The sequence below is a fragment of the Apodemus sylvaticus genome, chromosome 8 (genome assembly GCF_947179515.1).
Source record: "Apodemus sylvaticus chromosome 8, mApoSyl1.1, whole genome shotgun sequence".
Lineage (NCBI taxonomy): Eukaryota > Metazoa > Chordata > Mammalia > Rodentia > Muridae > Apodemus > Apodemus sylvaticus.
In genome coordinates this window covers 104,901,947-104,918,040 of record NC_067479.1, presented here as the reverse complement: position 1 = coordinate 104,918,040, position 16,094 = coordinate 104,901,947, and the positions used below count along the sequence as shown (strand labels likewise).

Sequence of the window (16,094 nt, the reverse complement as noted above, 5' to 3'; positions counted from 1 at the left end):
TGAAACCAAATTTTCCACAAGCTCATGTGTTTAAAGATTTGATCTCTACCTGGTGTTACTGAGGAAGTTGTGGAATCTTTAAGAGGAACTTAATTTCTGAGTTCTGGGTTCTGAGTTTTATAGTCCTGTTTCACTGTCTCACTTCCTGTCATCTACTCTGTTTCCTGCTCCACTGAGCTGTGAGGAATTAGCTGCAACATACTTCTGACACTGTAGCTATTCAAACTATGAGCAGATGGAGAAGATACTTCCTGCTGGGAACAATAAAAAAGATGGTTAGAAGATAATAGCAAAACCAGGAGGTAAGGGCTCAAAGTCTTAGAGAGAAGGAAATCTTGAAGTAGCTGTTCTTTTCTGAAGGCATTTGTTTTTCCTCAGAACTGAGCAAGGACTTGACATGGAAATACATAGTCAGGGAAGACTTAGCAGACAGATCAGAAAGAAACCAACAGGAACCATGAGGCCATGGGTATATGGAAGTTTGTGGATGCAGAAACAGCTAGATCATGAGAGTATGATAAAAAGAGAGACAGATAAGCAAGGACATTATGTAACTATTTTTTGTCCTTAAGACATGATTCCTCTCTTCCCCCCTGCCCTTCTTCCTACTCCTCTGTCTCTGATACAGGGTTTCTTTATGTAGTCCTGGCTGTCCTAGGCTTGCCCTGTAGAATAGGCTGATCTTTGCCTGTTTTTATCCCCCGATGCTCCAGCAGAGCCCAGCTAATTTCTCAGTTTCTTTTTTTTTAATACTTTTATTTTCTATATTCTTTGTTTACATTCCAAATGATTTCCCCTTTCCCGGATCCCCCCTCCCCATATGTCCCATAAACCTTCTTTTCTCCATCCCTTCTCCAATCATCTCCCTCCTTTTTCTCTGTCCTTATATTCCCTTCCAATGCTAGATCAATCCTTTCCAGGATCAGGACCCTCTCCATACTTCTTCATGGGAGTCATTTGTTATGCAATTTGTGCCTTGGGTATTCAGGGCTTCTGGGCTAATTAATATCCACTTATCAGAGATTGCATTCCATGTGTATTCTTTTGTGATTGGGTTACCTCGCTTAGGATGATATTTTCCAGATCAAACCATTTGCCTAAAAATTTTGTGAATTCATTGTTTCTATTTGCTGAGTAGTATTCCATTGTGTAAATATACCACATTTTCTGTATCCATTCCTCCTTTGAGGGACATCTGGGCTCTTTCCAGCTTCTGGCTATTATAAATAAGGCTGCTATGAACATAATGGAGCATGTGTCTTTATTGCATGCCGGGGAATGCTTTGGGTATATGCCCAGGAGAGGTATAGCAGGGTCCTCCGGAAGTGTCATGCCCAGTTTTCTGAGGAACCTCCAGACTGATTCCCACAGTGGTTGTACCATCTTGTAGCCCCACCAGCAGTGGAGGAGTGTTCCCCTTTCTCCACATCCTTGCCAACACCTGCTGTCTCCTGAGTTTTTGACCTTAGCCATTCTGACTGGTGTAAGGTGAAATCTCAGGGTTGTTTTGATCTGCATTTCCCTAATGACTAATGATGTTGAGCACCTCTTAAGGTGCCTCTCGGCCATCTGAATTTCTTCAGGTGAAAATTCTTTGTTTAGATCTGTACCCCATTTTTAATAGGGTTATTTGGTTCCCTGGGGTCTAACTTCTTGAGTTCTTTGTATATATTGGATATTATCCCTCTATCAGATGTGGGGTTGGTGAATATCCTTTCCCATTTTGATGGTTGCCATTTTGTCCTTTTAACAGTGTCCTTTGCCTTACAGAATCTTTGTAATTTTATGAGGTCCCATTTGTCAATTCTTGACCTTAAAGCATAAGCTATGGAAATGACACCCTTCAAAATAGCCACAAACAATATAAAATATCTTGGTGTGACTCTAACCAAACAAGTGAAAGATCTATATGACAAGAAGTTCAGGTCTCTGAAGAAGGAAATTGAAGTTGAAATGCTGTTGAAAATGGAAAAATCTGCCATGCTCGTGGATTGACAAGATTAATATAGTTAAAATGGCCATCTTGCCCAAAGCGATCTACAGATTCAATGCAATCCCCATCAAAATCCCAACACAGTTTTTCACAGAGTTAGAAAAAGCAATTCTCAAATTCATCTGGAATAACAAGAAACCCAGGATAGCTAAAACTATTCTCAATAACAAAAGAAATTCTGGGGGAATCAGTATCCCTGACTTCAAGCAATACTACAGAGCAATAGTGTTAAAAACTGTATGGTATTGATACAGTGACAGACAAGTGGACCAATGGAATAGAATTGAAGATCCAGAAATGAATCCACACACCTATGGTCACTTGATCTTCAACAATAGAGCCAAAAACATCCAGTGGAAAAAAGATAGCCTTTTCAACAAATGGTGCTGGTTCAATTGGAGGTCAGCATGCAGAAGAATGCGAATTGATCCACTCTTATCTCCAAGTACAAAACTTCACTCCAAGTGGATCAAGGACCTCCATGTAAAACCAGACACACTGAAACTAATAGAAAAGAAACTGGGGAAGACCCTTGAGGACATGGGCACAGGGGAAAAGTTCCTGAACAATTTCTCAGTTTCTTAACTCTACAAGTTGGAATGTTGAAATGCTAGGCGGAAAGGTCACAAATCTAGAACTAAGTTTCTTACACTCTTATGGGTGAGAAAAAAAATTCTTCCTTTTGAAAGACTACTCAGAAAGCTACAGGCTGTGGTAGAGATGAGTCTGAGAAATTGAAACTTTACAAAACCGATAATTCAACTTAGGAAATCTCAGTCCCGGAATGAGTGAAGTTACAGCTCAGCTAAGAAAACAGCTTCAGAAAACCTTGCTTTCCCTGTGCAACATCCAGTAATCCATGGGAAATTATTAGACATTTCAATAACTAAGAGCACGAGATAACAAATCAACCTACCGATGATCCAGATATTAAAGTTATAAAATATGGGCTCAAAATTGCCACAGTCTCTAGTTTAAAAAAAAGATAATACATAATTGTATTAAAGTGAAACCCAGTTGTTGTAACCTAAAATAGTCAGTGTTAATTAATTTTCTCATTGCAATGGTCAAATCCCTGCCAAAGACAGCTTCTGGAGGAAGTGTTTAGTTTGACCCACGATCTGAAGGTATAAATTTCCTCATGGCAGGGGAGGCATGGTAGGGAATGGGGTATCTGGTCACTTGCACCCGCAGTCAGGAGGCAGCAGGAAATGACCACAAGTGCTTTACCCAATGTCTCCTTTTTTATTTTTTATTTATTTTTTATTAGATATAATTTATTTACATTTCAAATGATTTCCCCTTTTCTAGCCCCCCCACTCCCCGAAAGTCCCGTAAGCCCCCTTCTCTTCCCCTGTCCTCCCTCCCACCCCTTCCCACTTCCCCGTTCTGGTTTTGCCAAATACTGTTTCACTGAGTCTTTCCAGAACCAGGGGCCACTCCTCCTTTCTTCTTGTATCTCATTTGATGTGTGGATTATGTTTTGGGTATTCCAGTTTTCTAGGTTAATAACCACTTATTAGTGAGTGCATACCATGATTCACCTTTTGAGTCTGGGTTACCTCACTTAGTATGATGTTCTCTAGCTCCATCCATTTGCCTAAGAATTTCATGAATTCATTGTTTCTAATGGCTGAATAGTACTCCATTGTGTAGATATACCACATTTTTTGCATCCACTCTTCTGTTGAGGGATACCTGGGTTCTTTCCAGCATCTGGCAATTATAAATAGGGCTGCTATGAACATAGTAGAGCATGTATCCTTATTACATGGTGGGGAATCCTCTGGATATATGCCCAGGAGTGGTATAGCAGGATCTTCTGGAAGTGAGGTGCCCAGTTTTCGGAGGAACCGCCAGACTGATTTCCAGAGTGGTTGTACCAATTTGCAACCCCACCAGCAGTGGAGGAGTGTTGCTCTTTCTCCACACCCTCTCCAACACCTGCTGTCTCCTGAATTTTTAATCTTAGCCATTCTGACTGGTGTAAGATGAAATCTTAGGGTTGTTTTGATTTGCATTTCCCTAATGACTAATGAAGTTGAGCATTTTTTAAGATGCTTCTCTGCCATCTGAAGTTCTTCAGGTGAGAATTCTTTGTTTAACTCTGTACCCCATTTTTTAATAGGGTTGTTCGGTTTTCTGGAGTCTAACTTCTTGAGTTCTTTATATATATTGGATATTAGCCCTCTATCTGATGTAGGATTGGTGAAGATCTTTTCCCACTTTATTGGTTGCCGATCTGTCCTCTTGATGGTGTCCTTTGCCTTACAGAAACTCTGTAACCTTATGAGGTCCCATTTGTCAATTCTTGCTCTTAGAGCATACGCTATTGGTGTTCTGTTCAGAAACTTTCTCCCTGTACCGATGTCCTCAAGGGTCTTCCCCAGTTTCTTTTTTATTAGCTTCAGAGTGTCTGGCTTTATGTGGAGGTCCTTGATCCATTTGGATTTGAGCTTAGTACAAGGAGACAAGGATGGATCAATTTGCATTCTTTTGCATGCTGACCTCCAGTTGAACCAGCACCATTTGTTGAAAAGGCTATCTTTTTTCCATTGGATGTTTTCAGCCTCTTTGTCGAGGATCAAGTGGCCATAGGTGTGTGGGTTCATTTCTGGATCTTCAATCCTGTTCCATTGATCCTCCTGCCTGTCACTGTACCAATACCATGCAGTTTTTAACACTATTGCTCTGTAGTATTGCTTGAGGTCAGGGATACTGATTCCCCCAGATTTTCTTTTGTTGCTGAGAATAGTTTTAGCTATCCTGGGTTTTTTGTTGTTCCAGATGAATTTGATAATTGCTCTTTCTAACTCTGTGAAGAATTGAGTTGGGATTTTGATGGGTATTGCATTGAATCTGTATAGTGCTTTAGGCAAAATGGCCATTTTAACTATATTGATTCTACCGATCCATGAGCATGGGAGGTTTTCCCATTTTTTGAGGTCTTCTTCCATTTCCTTCTTCAGAGTCTTGAAGTTCTTGTCATACAGATCTTTCACATGTTTGGTAAGAGTCACCCCAAGATACTTTATACTGTTTGTGGCTATTGTGAAGGGGGTCATTTCCCTAATTTCTTTCTCAGCCTGCTTATCCTTTGAGTATAGGAAGGCCACTGATTTGCTGGAGTTGATTTTATAACCTGCCACTTTGCTGAAGTTGTTTATCAGCTGTAGGAGCTCTCTAGTGGAGTTCTTTGGGTCACTTAGGTAGACGATCATGTCGTCTGCAAATAATGATAGTTTGACTTCTTCCTTTCCAATTTGTATCCCTTTGACCTCCTTATGTTGTCGAATTGCCCAAGCTAGTACCTCAAGTACAATATTGAAAAGATAAGGAGAAAGGGGACAGCCTTGTCTGGTCCCTGATTTCAGTGGGATTGCTTCAAGTTTCTCTCCATTTAGTTTGATGCTGGCTACCGGTTTGCTATATATTGCTTTTACTATGTTTAGGTATGGGCCTTGAATTCCTGTTCTCTCCAAGACTTTAAGCATGAAGGGATGCTGAATTTTGTCAAATGCTTTTTCAGCATCCAATGAAATGACCATGTGGTTTTTTTCTTTGAGTTTGTTTATGTAGTGTATTGTATTGATGGATTTCCGTATATTGAACCAGCCCTGCATTCCCGGGATAAAGCCTACTTGATCATGGTGGATGATCGTTTTGATGTGTTCTTGGATTCGGTTGGCAAGAATTTTATTGAGTATTTTTGCATCGATGTTCATAAGGGAAATTGGTCTGAAGTTCTCTTTCTTTGTTGGATCTTTTTGTGGCTTTGGTATCAGCGTAATTGTGGCTTCGTAGAAGGAATTGGGTAGTGTTCCTTCTGTTTCTATTTTGTGGAATAGTTTGAAGAGTATTGGTGTTAACTCTTCTTTGAAGGTCTGGTAGAACTCTGCACTGAAGCCATCTGGTCCTGTGCTTTTTTTGATTGGAAGACTTTCTATGACTCCTTCTATTTCTTTAGGCATTATGGGACTGTTTAGATGGTCTAGTTGGTCCTGATTTAATTTTGGTATTTGGTATCTGTCAAGGAAATTGTCCATTTCCTCCACATTCTCCAGTTGTGTTGAGTACAGGCTCTTGTAGTAGGATCTGATGATTCTTTGGATTTCCTCAGTTTCCGTTGTTATATCTCCCTTTTCATTTCTAAGTTTGTTAATTTGGATACTTTCTCTGTGCCCTTTGGTCAATCTGGCTAAGGGTTTATCTATCTTGTTGATTTTCTCAAAGAACCAGCTCCTGGTTTTGTTGATTTTTTGTATGGTTCTCTTTGTTTCTACTTGATTGATTTCGGCCCTGAGTTTGATGATTTCCTGCCTTCTACTCCTCCTGGGCGAAATAGCTTCTTTTTGTTCTAGGGCTTTCAGGTGTGTCATTAAGCTGGTAATGTATGCTCTCTCCATTTTCTTTTTGGAGGCACTCAGGGCTATGAGTTTTCCTCTTAGCACTGCTTTCATTGTGTCCCATAGATTTGGGTATGTTGTGTTTTCATTTTCATTATGTTCTAAAAAGTCTTTAATTTCTTTCTTTATTTCTTCCTTGACCAAGGTATCATTGAGTAGAGTATTGTTCAGTTTCCATGTGTATGTGGGTTTTCTGTTGTTTCTGTTGCTATTGAAGATCACTTTTACTCCATAGTGATGTCTCCTTTTTTAATTCAGCCTGAGATCCCAGTATTTGAAATGGTGCAGGCCAGATTTAAGAGGGCTCAGCTCCGCCCAATGGTCATCAAGTCCAGGAAGCTCTCACTGATATGCTTCTTATGTACCTAGAAACAGTGGGGGTGGATATTTTCACTCTAAAAAGGTTTTCTCTGGAGCACAGAGAAAAAAATAACCCAGAAACTATCTGACTCCAAAAGAGATGTGATGCATGTCAAAAACATGCTAGTTAACACATGTGCAGCTGAGGTTCCCATGGCAATAGGTGGAAAGAACACGGCAAACAATCCATAGGAAATCATGGCTGTTTATTTTCTAGAAATGTGAAAAATGTTTCCATAGATTTAATAATTCTTAGAACTTCAATCATAAAGGTATAGAGAAAAGGACACATTACATTATCAATGGTAAATATCCATGGACAAGACAAAGCTGTAAAAAAAAATTAGAAAAAAGGTATACACTTGAAATGGGAAATCTGTAAGACTGACAGCTGTCATTCCAAAAGAAATGAAGGAAAACAGAATTCTATGGAAATATGTCTTTTAAACAAAAATAGAAAATAAAGTTGACTTAACACTCTGAATCTGCACACACTAGGAATATCTTTCTACTAGTCATGATTGAATTCAGAGCATTTCAAATGCTGCAATAATACTTTAACAGTAATCTACTGCCTTGGCTCGTAAAATATTTTTAAGGGTAAATTAAAGATGTTTCCACATGAACAAAACTTAAATTTATTTGAGAACATTTGCAACTAAAAAAATGCTAAGTGAAGAAGGAAAAATAATCTCAGAAGCAGACATAGAAATGAAATAAAAGTAATGAGAAGAACCAATAAATGCATATAAATGTTTACAATGTTTTGTGAGGTTTAAAACGTATTAAATTAATGCACATGAAGACAGACTCAAGCATGAGGAAGTAAATGGCACACCAGTATGTTAAGATCGAAAGCTGGTAGTACAGATACTACTTTATGACAATTATAAAATGAAATACATCAGAAATTAAATAAAGCCTAATCTATCAGATTAAATAATGTAACACTAATTGATTATTAAAAGCAAAGATACACAACCTTTTGACTGCAAGAAACATGGTTCAGATATATAAACATGTAAGTTTAAGGAAGGTGACAAAAATGTAAGCCAGGCAAATCTGAGAGTAGGTAATATAGATATACTAAAAATAGACATATATACCTAAGACAAAATTTAATCTTACCAAATCCACAAGTAGGGCTGGGAGATGGCTTCTTACACAGAGTATTCATTCCACAAATGTGAGGACATGAATTCATTTCTCTACTCCCTATGAGATTGCCAGGTAGCCTGCTTGTAGTCACAGCAAGTAGACAGAGGATTCCTGTGGCAGGCTGACTACTTAAAGTAGTTCAATCTGCAAACCCCATGTTCAACTTCAGTCAATAAAGTGCAGAGCAATTGCGAAAGACACCCATTGTTATCCTCAAGCTTCTATGTGCACCTGAGCCCTCACACATGTGAGCATGAACACACAAATGTATATATACACATTACATATAGACAGATAAGTAAAGAGATACAGGTAAGCATGTTGTAATGCAATGAGCATGTTGATAATAAAGGTAGACATGGAACTGGAGCATTAGCTGAGAGTGTACATTCCAGACCAAAAGCAGAAAGCTGAGAGGACAACGCACTGGGAAGGGCAGGAGACCTTACAAGACTTAAGCTCACTGTTAGCCACATACGTTTCCTCTTCCAACAAGGACACGCTTCCTAAGCCTTCACAGCCACCCATTGGGTCCCAAGCATTCAAATGGCCGAGACTTATTGGGGAATATTCCATTCAAGCCACCATAGTGAGTCTAGTTATCTGCAATGTATTGTGTATGTCATAATAGCTAAATGGTTCTAAGAAAGAATATGAATGTTCTCAGAGAAAGAAATGATATATGTCAAGGTTGATGGCTATGCAAATTACCATTTGGATCAGTACAACTTGTATATATGTGTTTAATATCATATTATATCCTGAAAATACATTTAATAATTTTATTAACTGTGTGTGAATACTTTTGTGCTCTCACTTAACTTCAAAAGATAAAGCAAAATTAGAAGAATTAAAACCCTAGGCAAATTGTCTAGAACCATTTTGAAAGAATCCAGAATATTTGAAATGCCAAATCGAAATCATTTGGAACTAGTTAACAACACATGCAGAAACTAATCCCTTCAAAGGATTATAAATATTCTTTCCATGGCACATACACCAAAGTTTGTGGAACCACATATCAAGAAATTATTAAGGATAAGCTTATTTTCCCATGGAAGCTTTTACTTATAGAAAATAACAAGGTGACACGGTACTACTTCTGAAGGCTTTCAGAGTGAACACATTTCTTTGGGTACAATTTGGTAGTTCACTTGCTTTTGTTTTAAGCGTTTAGCATTTGTTATCTAGTGGCATTCTCTTTCATTTTCAACAGATATACCATTATCATAGCTTGGTCTCAGAACTGTTACCATCACCACTAGGAAAATCTGTGACAATGGTTTCAGCTGGGAAATGTCTTCTTTAAGAACACATTTAGACTAGGCCTACATGGACTATGTTGGATCATCTCTATGTCACAAATGCTTTCATTTTACCTGCATCTATAGAATCCTTTTTGTCTTAGAAGGCAATGTATTCACAAATTCTGGGAACTAGGTCATGGATGTTTGTGGGACCTGGTGTCTGTCTGCAACAAGGCTTGGTAAGTCTACTCAACATAGAGAGCTCAGCCAGGGAAATAAGGCAGAAGAAAAAAAAGCACAAGACATGAAAAATAGAGTAACACTAAAACCACCTTTATTTGAGTAGCTGCGTGTCCAGGGATGGATTTTTAAACAAAAATTTTGGAGGAAATTCATATGTTCATATGTAACGAAGATATTTTAATACTTATGTCACTTATGTGAAGAAATCAATTCCAGATAGCTTACATAACCAAATTTAAAGAGAAAGGCAATGAAACTTTTAGAAGTAAAAGTACCAGACTCTTATATTAAATTTGTAGATTTTCCAAAGAATTCTGAAACGGAACAGAGAAATAAACAATTGGACTATATCAAAATGAAAAAAATGCCATAAGGACTCACCATTGGATGGAAAGGCTTATGAAGAAATTATAGATATCAGAACAAAATTAGCAGGCAAGGTAACAAAAGATTTCAAAATAGATTGCACCATTAGTCCACTCAAATGGATAATAAAGAAATAAGAACAATTAAATCTCATTAGTCAGTGTAAAATATATATTAAAATTATAAAATCATTCTACATATTCTACATCTTTGAAATTATTGTATGTGTATGCACGCGTTACGTGCATATGTACATGCATGCATGTTTTTGTGTGTGTGTGTGTGTGTGTGTGTGTTAATATGTTCCAAGTAAGTGCAGATGCCCAAAGAGTCTAGAAGAAGGCATCAGATTCCTGGGAACTGGAGAAAACAGACAATTGTGAGCCCTGTGCTATGGATGTTGGGAGCAAAACTTGGGTCCCTGGAAGAGCAGAAAGTTCTCTTAGCTTCTGAATCTTTTTCTCCAAATCATCCTAATAGCTAAAAATGGGATGCACAAAAATTTTGTTGTCCATGATGACAAAACCTAGAACTTTTATGACTACTGCTCATGGCATGTTTATTTTGAGTAATTTATGATATTAATTAGAATTCATCAGTTCTAACAGTCGATAGAGTGTGCTAGGTACAAACTCAAGATTATTGTACAGTTATATTTTTGTATATTGATAAGTTTATTTCCATTTACTATAATATGAAGATAACAGACATACATTTTAAGGTAAGAAAATGTTATCATTGATAAGGATATTTTATATTTTATATTTATAGCTGGAGATTTAACATTCAAAGTTTACTTACTTTTAAAATGTAAAATGCACAATTATAATATTTATCTGAGATGCATACTAATATATATATTATATATATAATTCTACTACAATGCAATGTACAATGAAATATATAATAATTTTTATAAAAATTATAGCTTTGGGCAAAACACTCATAGTACAATACACAGGGACTGTGAAGAAAATTAAATGAGAAAACAGCAATCAAAAAATTGATGAGTGACACACAGAGAAGATAGGAACTTAATTATGCTTGGTCCTGTGATTTTACATATATAATTAGTTTTATATTGCATAATTTCATAATGAATATGGTCTTTTAATCTGTAAACATTTCACAGTTTTCTTTTAAAAAAGGACATAAAGGGCTACAGCTTGTCTGTTACTGTTAGATGGATGATGGGTGCCTATTACTCTCCCATGGCTTGTATAATGAGTTATCACAAATGTAGCATCTTAAAATAGCTTCTTCTGTCATAGTCTTAGAAACCAGAAATACCAAACTGAGATGTCTGCAGGTGGTTCTCCCTCTTAAATCCCAAGGGGAGGATTATTTCCTGCATCTTTCAGCTCCTGTGGCTCCCAGCATTCCTAAAATCATGACTGCTCCCCTTCAACTATTGTCTTCATAATCACATATTAGCATTTTTCCAGTTATACCAGAGAGAGGGGGGAGAGAGAGAGAGAGAGAGAGAGAGAGAGAGAGAGAGAGAGAGAGAGAGAGAGAGAGAGAGAACTTAAGTAGAAGAAGGGAAGAAGAGGAAGGGAGGCAGATAGAAAGGTGTATGTCCAGAGGTCAGAGGAGGGTATTGAGTGGACCATTCTATCCCATTCTGCTTTATTTCCCTGAGACAGGGTCTGTAAAGAAATGCAGATCTTCTGTTCCTAAACTCTACAGCACTACCATTGCAGGCAGGCCTGGACATGCTCATCTTTCTCTTTTATTCTCATTGATTTATTTATTCACTTTACATCCCAATATCTACCTCCTCTATTCCCACCCCCAAGTTCCTCCCCCTCACATCCCCCTTCTCCTCTGAAAAGGAGGAGACGCCCCTGGGTATCACCCCACCCCATCCCATAGGACTAGGCACATGGAGACTCTGTAGGGCTAGGCACATCCTCTCCCACTGAGGTGAAGCAGGTAGCCTATTTAGGGGAATGGGACCACAGACAGGCAACAGATTCAGGTACAGCATCTGCTCAATTGTTGGTGGACCTGCATGAAGACCAAGCTGCATATTTGTTACATATGTGCAGGGACCATGAGTCCAGCTGAAGCTCACTCTTTGGTTGGTGGTTCAGTCTCTGGGAGTTCCTATGGGTCCAGGTTAGTTTATTTTGTCAGTCTTCCTATGAAGTCCATATTCTGTTCCAGTGCCTCAATTCTTCCCCCAACTTTTTCACAAGTTTGGGCTCCACCTCATGTTTGACTGTGGGTCTCTCTATCTGTATCCATTGACTGCTATGTGGAGATTTTCAGAGGAGAGTTAAGTTATGCTCAGGTCTGCAAGTATAACAAAGCATCATAAATAATGTTAGGGATTGTTCTTGACAATGGAATGGATCTCAATTTGGGCCAGTCATGGGTTGCCCATTCCCTTCTCTGCTCCATGTTTGTCTTTTCACATCTTGTTCATAGGACATATTTTGGGTCAGTGTTTTCATGGGTGGGTTGCTGTTCATCGTCTTCCCCTGGCTACAGGAGGTCATGCTTGATATCTTCCAATGCTATAAGACTTAGGTAGCCACTCCCATAGACTCCCTGGGGCATCTTCTGTCCCAGATCTCTGGCATGTCCTAGAGATGCTTACCATGCCCACCACTAATTTCTGTTCTTTCTTACCTGCACTCCCTGTACCTGATCCCCCATCCCCATTAACCTCCCTCTCCCACACAGTTCCCTCACTCCATCCACCTCTGATATCTATTTTATTTTACCTTCTGAGAAACATTCAAGAATTCTTCTTATACTTGTTATTTGCTTTCTTTGGGTCTGTGGATTTTAGTGTATGGACTTGATAGCTAATATCTACACTTAAGTGATTATATACCATATGTGTCATTTTGGTTCTGGATTACCTCACTCTGGATGATATTTTCTAGTTCTACCCATTTATATACAAAACTCATGTCCTTGTTTTTAATAGCTGAGCAGTATTCCATTATGTAAATGGAATTATGTAAATTCTATTATTTAAATTTTTTTCTTTATCCATTCTTCAGTTGAGGGACATCTAGGTTGTTTCCAGTTTCTAGCTATTATGAATAAAGCTACTATGAGCATAGTTGAGCAAGTGTCCTTGTGGGATTGTGGAACATCTTTTGGGTATATGCCAAGAGGTGGTATAGTTGGGTCTCAAGATAAAACCATTCCCAGTTTTCTAAAAAGCTGCCAAATTGATGTTCAGAGTGGTTGTACAAGTTTGCCTTCTTCTTCATTCTTCGAATGAGTTTGGCAATATTCCTTCTGTTCCTATTTTATGGAATAGTGTGAGGAGTATTGGTATTAGCTCTTCTTTGAAAGTCGGATAGAAATCTGTACTAAAATCATGACTACTTCTATTTTCTTGGTGGTTATAAGGCTGTTTAAACAGTTTGCATGATCTGAATTTAACTTTGGTAAGTGGTATCCATCTGTAAAGTCATCCATTTCATTTAGATTTTCCAATTTTGTGAAGTACAGGCCTCTGAAGTAAGACCTAATCATTCTTTGGATTTCCTCAGTGTCTATTGTTATGTTTCCCTTTTCATTTATGAATTTGTTAATTTGGATACTGTCTCTTGGCCTTTTAGTTAGTTTGGACAGAGGTTGGTTTATCTTATTGATTTTCTCACAGAACCAGCTCATGGTTTCATTGACTCTTTATATTGTTTTCTTAGTTTCTAATTGCTTAATTTCAAACCTGATTTTGATTATTTTCTGCTATCTACTCTTCTTGGATTTGTTTGCTTTTTTGTTTTGTTTTCTAGACCTTTCAGGTATACTTTTAAATTGCTAGTATGAAAAATCTCCAATTTCTTTCTGAAGGCACTTAGTGCTATGAACTTTCAGCTTAGCATTGCTTTCATTGTGTCTCATGTTTGCATATATTGTGCTTACATATATATTAAATTCTAGAAAATCTTTAATTTTTTTTCTGTATTTCTTTTCTGACCTAGCGATCAGTGAATGGAGAGTTGTTCAATTTCCATGAGCATGTAGGCTTTCTGTTGTTTCTATTGTTGTAGAAGTGTAGCTTTAACTCATGGTGGCCTGATGGGATGGAATGTGTTCTTTCAACATTCCTATACCTGTTGAGGCTTGCTTTGTGACTGAGTATATTGTTAATTTTGGAGAAGGCTCCATGATGTGCTGAGAAGATCTATATTCTTTTGTCTTCTGGTGAAATGTTTTGCAGCTATCTGTGAGATCCATTTGTTTCATAAACTCTTATAGTTTCATTATTTCTCTGTTTTGTTTCTGTCTCAGTGATCCGTCAACTGGTGAGAGTGGGGTGAAGTTTCCCACCATTAATGTATGGGGCTCGATGTGTGATTTAAACTTTAGTAATGTTTCTTTTACAAATGTGGGTTCTCTTGAATTTGTAGCTTACATGTTCAGAATTTAGACATCATTTTGCTTGAATTTTTCTTTGATGAACATGGAGTCTCCTGTACTTCTTTTGATTAACGTTGGTTTATTTTATTAGAATTTTTATTTTTGAAGTTTTTAATTTTATTAATGAATTTATTTTATTAGATATTAGAATGGCTACTCCAGCTTGTTTCTTGGGTCCATTTGCTTGGAGAAATTTTTTCCCAGCCCTTTAATCTAAGGTCATGCCTATTATTGTTGCTGAAGTATGTTTCTTGGATCAGCAGAATGATGGTTCCTGTTTAAGCAACCACTTTGTTGTCCCATGTCTTTTTATTGCAGAATTGTAGATATTGAGAGATATTAATGACCAGTGATTTTTTAGTTCCTGTTATTTAAAAAATATGGAATGCTTCATTAGGTTGCATGTCATCCTTTCACAGGGGCCAAGCTAATATTTGCCATATAATTTTAATATTAGTATATATGCTGCAAAAGAGAGAACTCTGTCCATTTCTTTACACAGTTACTAGGATTTGAATTCAGATCCTCATACTTGTTTAGCAAATGCTTTTATCCTCCCAGACATATGTCTTCTTTTCAGATCCCACATGACTCTCTTACCTCTGCCTTTTTTAGCCCTTGTCTTCTACAAAGACTGACTGGATGAGGTAACATCAACAATTATTTCTACAAAGACCTTCTTTCTAAATAATGTGATGGTAACATGTCCAGACATGTTACCATCACATTATATGTAATGTAAAAGATATGTAATGAACATATCTTTTTGTAGGGAGTAGGGCAGCACTCAGCCTATTGCAGGAGGGCAGAATGAACTGAACATTCAAAAATGTTCAGTTTTGAAAAGAAATCCTCTGGGGTATATATGTTTAACACAGACACTTGCTTCATCAAATCACATAGGACCCAAACACCTGGTAAGGTACAGTATCTGCTGAGCCACCTATTGATCTGTATTGCTCCTGGGAGCTCCATTGTTCTTTCCTGGTTTGACTTGTCTTTATCTGAGAGGGGAGGATTTAAAAATTACTGCATGTTTCAAGGCATAAAATGGTTATTATGATCACAAATGGAAGCACTCTAGCAGGCTCTGGAAATTTCTGCTTATGATTTCTGTGTATAGGTGGTGCTTTGTCTTGATTTGAGAAATACTGTCCCTGACTCTTTCAATCTTATATTCTTTTGGAAACTTTATTTAGACCTGTTCTTATTGATAACATAGCATTCAAAGTTCTTTCAGGGCTTATGGGAAATAAAATACAATCATACGAATGTCTCTCATGGTCCAAATGTGGAGAAAAGTATGATTACTTCTTGTGACTTATTCTTTAAAATCCTTACTTTCCAGGTTCCCTTAATTGTCTTTTTTCCCTCCAGTGTTGTGTGCTCTGTGTGTGTGTTCTCTGTGGTTTGTGGGGTGTGTATGTGTGTATGTGTACATGTGTGCATGCTCAGTGGTTTGTAGCATGTGCAGTTCTGTGGTTTGTGTTGTATGTGTATTCTGTGGTGGTGGTGTTGGTGTTGTTGTTGTTGGTGGTGGTGGTGGTGGTGTGTGTGCATGTGCAAATGCTCTTCCTGCTATTTTTAGGAGCATGATACTTTGATACACTTTGATGTCTGATATGTTGAGTATGTTTTCACTATAGAGATGTTCTCTACTGAAAAAAGAAAAGTCAAACTTGTTTTGTAGTGCATGGCCATATGCTCACTACTTTATTTGGGTGGAGTGGCAGTTTTTTTGTTTGGTTTGGTTTTATATTTTTGAGACATAGTTTTGCTACGTAGGCAAGGCTGGCTATGAACTTTGTACTTCTTCCATAGACTCCAAATGCTAGGATTACAGCAATGCCTTGCCAAACGTGGCCGACTTCAGTTTTAAGTACCTACTTAACTGTTTCTCACAAATTAATATCAAGTATAAAAGGCAAC

General features: G+C 37.7%; 1 non-coding gene across 1 annotated transcript; it reads right to left on the bottom strand.

The window, feature by feature from the left end:
- Positions 1–14,539: 14,539 nt before the first annotated feature.
- On the bottom strand, positions 14,540–14,646 carry LOC127691832 (U6 spliceosomal RNA). Its single transcript, XR_007979402.1, has one exon. It is a non-coding gene; the product is annotated as a U6 spliceosomal RNA (small nuclear RNA).
- Between the last annotated feature and the right edge of the window lie 1,448 nt (positions 14,647–16,094).